This window comes from Gigantopelta aegis, unplaced genomic scaffold, assembly GCF_016097555.1.
Source record: "Gigantopelta aegis isolate Gae_Host unplaced genomic scaffold, Gae_host_genome ctg6311_pilon_pilon, whole genome shotgun sequence".
In the NCBI taxonomy this organism is placed as follows: domain Eukaryota; kingdom Metazoa; phylum Mollusca; class Gastropoda; order Neomphalida; family Peltospiridae; genus Gigantopelta; species Gigantopelta aegis.
Window position 1 is genome coordinate 4,816 of NW_024534952.1, and position 9,288 is coordinate 14,103.

Consider the following 9,288-nt stretch of genomic DNA (forward strand, 5'->3'; position numbering starts at 1 on the left):
AGTTAATTTGTGTAGTAGTAAACATTGTCTCATCACTGGTTTAGCATGTGAACCAATGCCTCAAATTAAACAGAAGAATTTCGTCAGTTATCCAGTTACCATAGCAATCATGAAGACAAGCTGCAGGTATAAAATATACAATATTTTCAAATAGTATGGTTGTTTTTATCTTTACAGATTAAAAACATTCTATATCACTCTGTCAAAGACATAGTTGGTATTCTAAAGCAAACGTAACTTACATCGACCATTACTTCTTAATTGTTTCTGTGAATATTAATATTTTGAGTGTTTTTCTTATGGTTATTGAAAACACAATATTTACATTATTTACATTATCAGTGAAGGAGATTTGAAATTAGTAAAAGGTTTTTAAGAGAAGAATGATACTAATTATGACATCATTTGCAAATTAGATTCAACCATCATCTCCGATGCTTGTTGCATGTCTTTAAGTGAAGTAGTCAGATCTCGGCGAACACAGATAAATTTTGAGTAAACCTACAATATAGTGATACTATAAATTTTATATGTTGACATACTTGTCTCTATTTCTGGTTAACAAGTTGTACTCTATATTGTCCATCAAGTTATCAAAAATAACATCATAGAGTTTTGACGATCTGATGGCTGCATAGCCACAATACTGTCACGCAGTGTCTTAAAGTATGAATAAGGAAATATTTATATAATATACTTTATAATTTGGAGTTATTATGTAAACATAAATTGAAATTAAAATACTATACCTCTTCATTAAGCAGTATTAATCCAAGTAGTGGACGTGACATAGACCACTGTATACGACATTTTCTCAAACATAACAGTTTTGAAGAATTGATTGAAGTATTTCCTACAAATATACACAAATTTATGAGGCCTAAGTTCTCAAAAGTATACATATCATGACTATAAGCTAAGGGATCATAAAAAGGATATATTACCTGAAGTTATTTCTGGTCTGGCTTGAGGTAACTGAAGTAACGTTGATGTAGGAGAAGATGAAAGAGAGGTTTTGTGCTTGTTGAGCTTTTTAAACAAGTATGTCAAAATGTGGTCTAATGAACTACAGCAGCCAGTACACACAGCAGTATCTAGACAAATATATAACAAGCAAAGATAGTTATAGCTACTATACTCAAAGTTTATAACATCTACCAAACAATTGTATCAGTTGACTCACCTAAAGAGGACAGCCCCTCCGATAATGATGATAATAAGTATATAATAACCTACAAAAACAAAACCAGAGTGCAATTCTTAGCAAACAGATACTTACATTTGGTTCCAATGTACTCAAGAAGTCCATGTGAAACTGTGTTAGTGTCTCAATTAATGGATAGTATGTGGAACTTAGCTTAGGGTAATCCTACATAAATGATAGTTGTATCATATTCACTTAGCATGATCTTACTAAAAGGTTTTTAAGAGGCAAAGACATTAGCAGTTTGATAAATACATCCATAGCACTATCCATTGCAGTATCTCCATAGAGTTTAAGAACACCAAAATTAACATAACTGCCACACAAAGCAGATCGTAAGATACCAAAACAAATTGATATTCCTTTTAATCTAATTATAATTATGTTAAAGATATAATTAGTGCACGTGTTTATAAAAGTGATATGATAGCAAGGATACTTTCTAGGATAAAGGTGTTGAGAAGGAACATCAGTTAGAGAGAGGATTTGTCCTCCATAAGTGACAATAGTTTTTAGAAGCCTCTCGAAAAAAGCAGTACTCCATTTGGAGATGTCACATCAAATGCAAGGCGTTGTGATCTAAGAAATATCAAGTGTATTAACACATGCATAGTAATGATTCAAACCGATTCAAAGCAAGTTCAGACATCAATTTTAAAGTGGGTGTGGTTACAAAAGGTTCCAGGTACCACAGCCGTAATGCTTCCAGGAATATATCAATGTAATGAGGGTATCTATTAACAGTCAAGGATGTATCACCCTGATGTCACATCATATCTGTGTCATTGACTATCATTAGGGACTAGGATACATCCATTCAAAGAACATGACATAACTGTGTTTATTATTAAAAGCAATCAGAATTCCTCGTAAATCTCTAGCAGCACCAACTACCATATGCTACAGATAAGGACAGTATTATTTAACATAAGAGAGTTATCGACCTACCTTAATTTCTTCTTCACTAACAATTGTTTGAAGTCTACTCATAACAGATTTGATCTGTTCTAATGTAGCTATAAAAGTAAGTTAACAAATGCAACAAGTCTAAGTCAATAATGTACCAGTGATTGGACTCATAAACTGACCAAACCGCTCTTCATTTTCTCCTAACTCTACCATCAATAATCGACCTAGTGCAGTATAAAATACTGTACGACAACGAGTATCTACTCGAGCACTGGCTACAACGCTTAAAAAAGGAAAATGTTCTGGCTGTAAATACAATGATAATAACACATCATGTAGATATGTTAACATACTGTGTGGTTAGCCAAAAAAAACTGGATAGAATCAAGTTTGACCAATTTTCTGACACTGGTAAATCCAAGGGATAAGTCTTGTAACAGTGTCAATGTTCTAGTCATTATGGATCGACTCTGAGTCCATAATTTGAGGTTTGTGACACTGTTAAACAAACAAATAATAGACAAAGTCTTTACAAAGCACTTTACATTTTCTAACAATTACATTGAGTACTGTTGTTTCATCATTCAATCCTAATTGCTCCCCTAAGGTACGATAGACCTAACAAGTTATAAAAAATATGTCATTAAGATCTGGTCCTACCTGTGCTGACTTGTGCATCATTTCTCCAATATAAAAACTTGCGAAATTGTTCAAAGAAAACCAATAACAGCAATGTCAAGATGTTTCACAACCCCTCTGAAAGAAAAAATCCACACAGTGACCCATCATGTCTACCCTTATAGTTTATTTAATATTTCAATACTAACTGTTTATGTACAAACTAAGGAGATATTCAAAATACATACTTGCGGTAAATGAGTATCAGTTAAATCCATTAGTTGCAATACTCTATAGTGAATGGTAAAAACATAGTAGTCGTCTATTGCCAATATAACTGCAAACAAGTTGTCCATCTATACTGTCATAAGCCCCTGTTGTAGAGTGAGCAATGCGCCCTCCTATTACATGACCAATAAAGTGAACCAGCCATGACAGTTGACCTAAAATATAATAGATGTTAGCTACTGGTCTTGAAACTTTGACAAAAACATAAAATCTGATTAGAATAACAGAAGATGTAGTAACAACACAGAGACTAAGTCAAGTAAGTTTGTGAATTAAAGTTTTACTAATTCATAGAAATCATGACATGTATTAACTGAAATGTAATATTTGAACCATTTCCAATGAGAAGTTGTACATATGACTAACCTTCTCTCAAAGACAATTCTTCTTCACTGGTTGAAGTGGACTGTAATAGTTGTTGATAACTTGATGCAGATGTATCAAATAAAGATATTAAAAGTTCACATGTATTTTGATAATCACACCTAAAACATAATGTAGTAAAATAAAAACAATTATTATGTGTGTTTTACCTAGCTATGATACTTAATTGGTCAAGGTGTTGTCCAAGACCAGTATCATCATCGGAGAGGATCTTCCAATCCTTCTCTGACTACACCCTCTACACTGTCTAGACGTGAAGTGATATAGACCTTTACAATCTACAATAAACAAGACATATATACTTAATCACAATAATCTATTTTATCTTCCCTTCTTTCTCTAACTACTGACCTCTGGAACATAAGTATTGAGCAAGTGAGTGTCTTGGGAACGAACATAAGGAACGCTACCTACCATCTTTTGCCATAAACTAAGTAAGTAATGAACACTGTTTGCTGAAAACTGCCAACTTCTATAGAATAGTTCACATGTCACATAATTAGAGATAATACTAACTTGTAGACTAGATATTGTGAACTTTGCCACAAGTTCTAAGAATTGAGGATATTGTTCTAATTTCATAAGCTCTCCCAATTGATAATTGGATTTAAGACGAACTAATAAGCGACAAAACTCGTGATAACAATCTGGGATCAGCTAAAGACTAAATGAAATGATATCATGTCCCTGTTATTAATTTATTAATTACCTGTGGGTGAATCTAATATTCCTTGTACTCCTTTAAACAAGTTGTTCAAGATACTGTGCTCTTTCTACAGCACTAAAAAGGGAGCGTCGAGCACTAGCTAGTTGAACTAAACAAGAGACACACCTGCAAAATGAACCAATAAATTTTAACAGTAACATCACACTACAATATGATATATATACTCTACAATATTTATATATAGACTTACTATGGCTGCTAGCTTAGAGGGGGTGGAGTGAAAGAGTCCAAAAAAGAGTTGTACAGTGGAGAACTCTCTAAATAAGGGTCTCCATCCAGTAGGGATCTGGACCAGTACTTAAGTCATCTGATGACTCATCATGGAGTTACCAATAAAAATCAAAGGACAAACATGGAGCTGAAGATAGCTTGAGCAACCATTCTATGAGAGTATGCTATAGAAAAAAGCTAATATTATCACAGACTAAAAAGAATGAATATATTCTATCTTTGGTAGATCATAATAAAAACAGAACAATATTTAGTAAATATTTTATAATGTAATATTATTTACCTGTTGGTCATCAGCAATGTTAATTTGCCTCAGTAAAGTACAAGAGAGTGTAAAAATATTAAAGAGGGATTCATCTCGAAAGGATCCTGCCACTTTACGATGTTTTGCCAATGAGCGTGTACTTTCTAATGTATTCATTTCCTGTACTAACTCATATAAAAAGTTGAATACCAACAACACAATGAGCAAACAGATCCTAAATGAAGAATTAAAACGACAACTGTCAATCCATCAGGATAATTGAAATATCCTTACCTGTAGAAATGTACTAACTTCATCCAAAATATCACGAAATAAAAAACCCTTTGTTTTTATCTGAGTCAAACCAGCCATGTTTACTAATACGAGCAACTAACTGGACTAATGCTCGCGTTACATAATCAGCTAATCCAACACGAGAACTTAAATACCGGAGAACATAATCCTCCCTGAAGAAGAAAAATTAGGACTAAAATGAGCTCCAAGAAATATTGAGTAAAGGCAAAGAATAGAACCCAGATGATGTTTCTATTAACACATATAGGACTTACTTAATTGAAGTCGATCTTGAGCTGACAATGAGCTTGTAGGACTAGTCACTAACTTTGTTAGAGTAGACGCTGCTAATAGTAATGCATAAGGAGACTACATAGGATCAGAAACATAAAAATTAAAATTAACTCCTAAAAAATCTCACTTGTGAGTTTTCAAGTAGTATCGACACTGAGGTAAAGAGTTAGGTGACTCTGAGAAGGCTACTAATGTCTTTTCAGCCTGCTGTCTGGCAGCCATGTCATTAGACTCGTATAACTGCTGACACAGCAGTTCTAGTTGCACTAACTGTAAAAAGAAATGTCGAGTTATGTCTTTTGCAAAATTAGTGTCTTGAAAACTTACTTGATCTTCCATGGTGTCTGATTGTCTGTATGGCACAAGTTAAGCAGTATACGGAGTAATACGGACAATCAGCGTTGTCCCGCCTTAAATAAACGGGTATGTTCATTCATTAATACTATCTAAGAAAACTATCTGAAGAGAAGCTTAATCTCTGTACTAGTTTAAAACTTTTTGCTTTATACAGTTTGATGTCTGGGCAAGTGAAAGACGGTATACCTCTCTGACTTTCTTACTGAGACCACACCCAATTTCATGTGTCCACTCTTTGCCATGTCATGTCAGAAATGAGGCAGGGAGCAAGATGTAAATGTCATAGCTATTTGAGCCAATGGTTGCAAATACTCCCAAACTATGGCAAATGGAGAGAAAGGTAGGTCTATGTTAAGCCATATTTAATATACTTGTCATTAAAAAACTGTTCCCAAAAATATTTCTTTGTCTTTGTTTTTAAATCATGGCTCTAAACACAAAAGAATTTGTAGTAATAATAAAATTATAGTGAAGTGTCAAAGGAAGCTATTGACCTGGAACATGTAACATTTTGAAAAAATTGTTTAAGATTTTGGATCTTGATGGGTAAAAAAAAAACTCACAAAAGAAAGTTAAGGACAAAAACCCATTTCCCATTATTGTACAATAGGTATGTTTTGAATAGCATGAATAATGTGCTTGTTAGTTCTTTCTTTCAGCTTCTTTACGTGGCAGGCCATTACTAGGCATACAATTACAACTACACAAGAAATACAAAGGTACCTCTTATATAGCAAGTAATTGCTATGATTTGTTAATTGTATAGGTATTGTCCTATCAGATAGGTCAAATCAAGGATGTCTATTGAATCACAATTCTCTTATCTACATCACTGGTGCTGGGATACACAACCTTTTCAGCAGATGATGATAATATTCGCACATTACAATGGCTAACTGTAGCTAACTCTGTAAGTAAACATGGTTATCAAAAACATGTTTTAAATAAATTATGCAGCTTCATCAACCATCCCGATGTTTTTCTAAAGATGAACAAAAAGCATACAAATGATTTAGAAACACCTAGTCAATAGAAATGTCATTATTTTTTAAAAAAAAAAAAAATTCAATGAAAATGGATTTTTTTGTAGGGTAATAGTGATGAGATACCCCCCATAATGTGGGGGGGAGTCATAATCATCTTCACTGTAATACACTTCTTCTGAGTCATCATCATATCATCATAATGACTTGGACCTAATCCACCCCAGCTTAAGACCACCATCATGAGGACTATCTCTGTCTTTGCCAATCCATATCAAGTTACATTTGTTCTTTTCACAAACTTGTCTAATAACTTCTCAATTCTACGGTTTCCACGGTTTGACGACCATTAACAACAATACAGTCACATTTTCTGAGAGGCACACTGGTCCATGTATTTGTAGCCTAAAGAAGTAATATAGCATTACCATGACACAATGGGCTGTACCTCCTTGTAATGTGTGATCATTGTTGATTTCATATATGGTTTGCGTTGAGTGGCCACATCAAGTATCTATACATCATATTCTTGGATGTCATACCACCTGTTGGTAAGTGTGTGCAATGTAACTTTACTGCTGTCAATTCAGGATCAGAATATTCATTAAGAACATTACCATAATGTTCACAACAAGAGAGTTTGACTGATGATGATGATGTGTCCATGGAAGCAAAAGTAGTACGTAGACGAACTTTTTTTCAACTAGAGAGATAGGCATATTTAAAAGACAAAAATTATTGCAAAATATACTTGAAAGAAAGAGTCTCCATATGAGTAACAGCACCGAACTCCATGAGGGTCCCAACAATATTCAATACCCCATACTTTACTCTCTCCATAGGTAGACTGCTGTCGTATATATTATTGAAAATATTGTTCTAGAAGAAAGACATACCCTCAAACACTCACAATTCCTTAAGTTAGTCAATTAGTTGCATTTAGAACATTTTAATTAAAGTTCTCACTTCCCATCCTCTTCTTGCACTGTGGTCACAAGACCCACCACCTGAACCAATCTCAAATAAATTACGATAATGAGTATCTTTTACTAAAATGATGCAGCACCCTATCCAAATTAATGTGAATAATTATTGGAGCACTATTTCTAACCCAGTGGCAGCACTCGAAAACAAGAGGGAATTATACACCTAGTGAAAGAGATAAGAACACTTCTCAATCTCTTACTTCTGCAAGTCTTGGGTGTGTACCTAAGTTAATAAATCTCAGACAAAGATCAGGATAATCTTCACTAGCTTCTTTTTGTGAAATTTGTCGAACAATAATCAACTGCTTCTTGTTGTGTGGATGTTAGCACTGACATAGTAAGTGCATCAACCTAATAATTAGAGTTATAGTGAATCCTAATAATTGTTCAGCTGACATCATGTGCAGATGGTAGAAAGTCCTTAAAACGTTCTCTTGAGCCTAACAAGTCTCCAGTGCAATGAGAGCGTGGCTAATGAGCTACTCAGTGGAAAGTCACAGAAAAACATCATGCATCGTTCAAGAGGTTCAGCCCCTTCTTTGACTCTTTCTTCCTTCTCTTGTACTTCCAATTCCTCCACAGTTGTAATCTACAGAAATGTTAACAGCAATTACTATCAGTAAAACAATTTAAACTGATTTCCAGCTCATCCAATCCTATTTGTGTCTAAACATTTGACATTGAAAATGCTAAACCATCATGTACTTTTTTAAACAAAATGAGTGAGTAATATTGTCACAACCACTGAGATTACCACGGTCATGATTGAAACCAACTAGTTACCCAAATCAAGCAGGTAAATATTACTACTATCACTCTAATTGGAAACATACCTTGCTTCATCTAGTCTTTAGTAATGATTATGAATTACTTATTTCAAAACATGCAGTGTATGAGGGTTGAAAGCTCTGCAATATAAGAAGCTACATACTTCTCTTTTTTTCTTTAGACAAATTGATGTGTGTTCTATTAGCTCTGTAATGGGATACTCTTCACACAATAAATACATTCAGTTAATTCAATAGGGTCTACAGACAAAGAACAAATTTATCCTATAAGTATTATGATAGAAACATACCCATCAGGAATGTCAACTGTTGACTAGTAGACTGACAAATTTTAACATGTTGTATTAGATCAATGATGTTTAAAATTTACATTGACAATGAGGGCACTGCTCTTGAGACAACTCACGAGAGAGAGGGAGCTGGAGATAATGTATAACATTTATTTAACCAGTATCCTGTCCATAGGACTCTGATTAGACTCTTTCACTTTTTTGGTTAGTGGTTCTTCAAAATCATTTTCTTTCTCTCAGAATAACTCCTTTTCAACTAATACATCTTCTTTGAATCTTTCTTCAAGTTTCTTGTGTACTTCCAATTCATCCACAGTTGTAATCTACAGAAATTTTAACAGTTAAGTTAGCAATTACTATCAGTGAACAATTTAAACTGATTCCGAGCTCATTCAATCCTATTTTGTCTAAATATTTGACATTGAAAATGCTAAACCATCATGTACTTGTTAACAATAACCAATGCAGAGTTTTCAACCTTTTGTTACTAAAATGAGTAAATTGTCACAAACAGTGAGATTACCAAGGTCATGATTGAGCCAACTAATTACCCAAATCAAGCAGGTAATACCGTACACCAGTATTATTGGCGACTGATAAAAGTTAGCAAATTTCAGAAAAATCACCAAATTAAATAACAGTCAAAATTTTATCACATATTGCCACACCACAGCATATTGATCCCACTGTA

General features: G+C 33.8%; 1 pseudogene; it reads right to left on the bottom strand.

Moving 5' to 3' along the window:
* Nucleotides 1-944: 944 nt before the first annotated feature.
* On the bottom strand, nt 945-8,920 carry LOC121366588 (annotated as a pseudogene).
* Nucleotides 8,921-9,288: the final 368 nt, after the last annotated feature.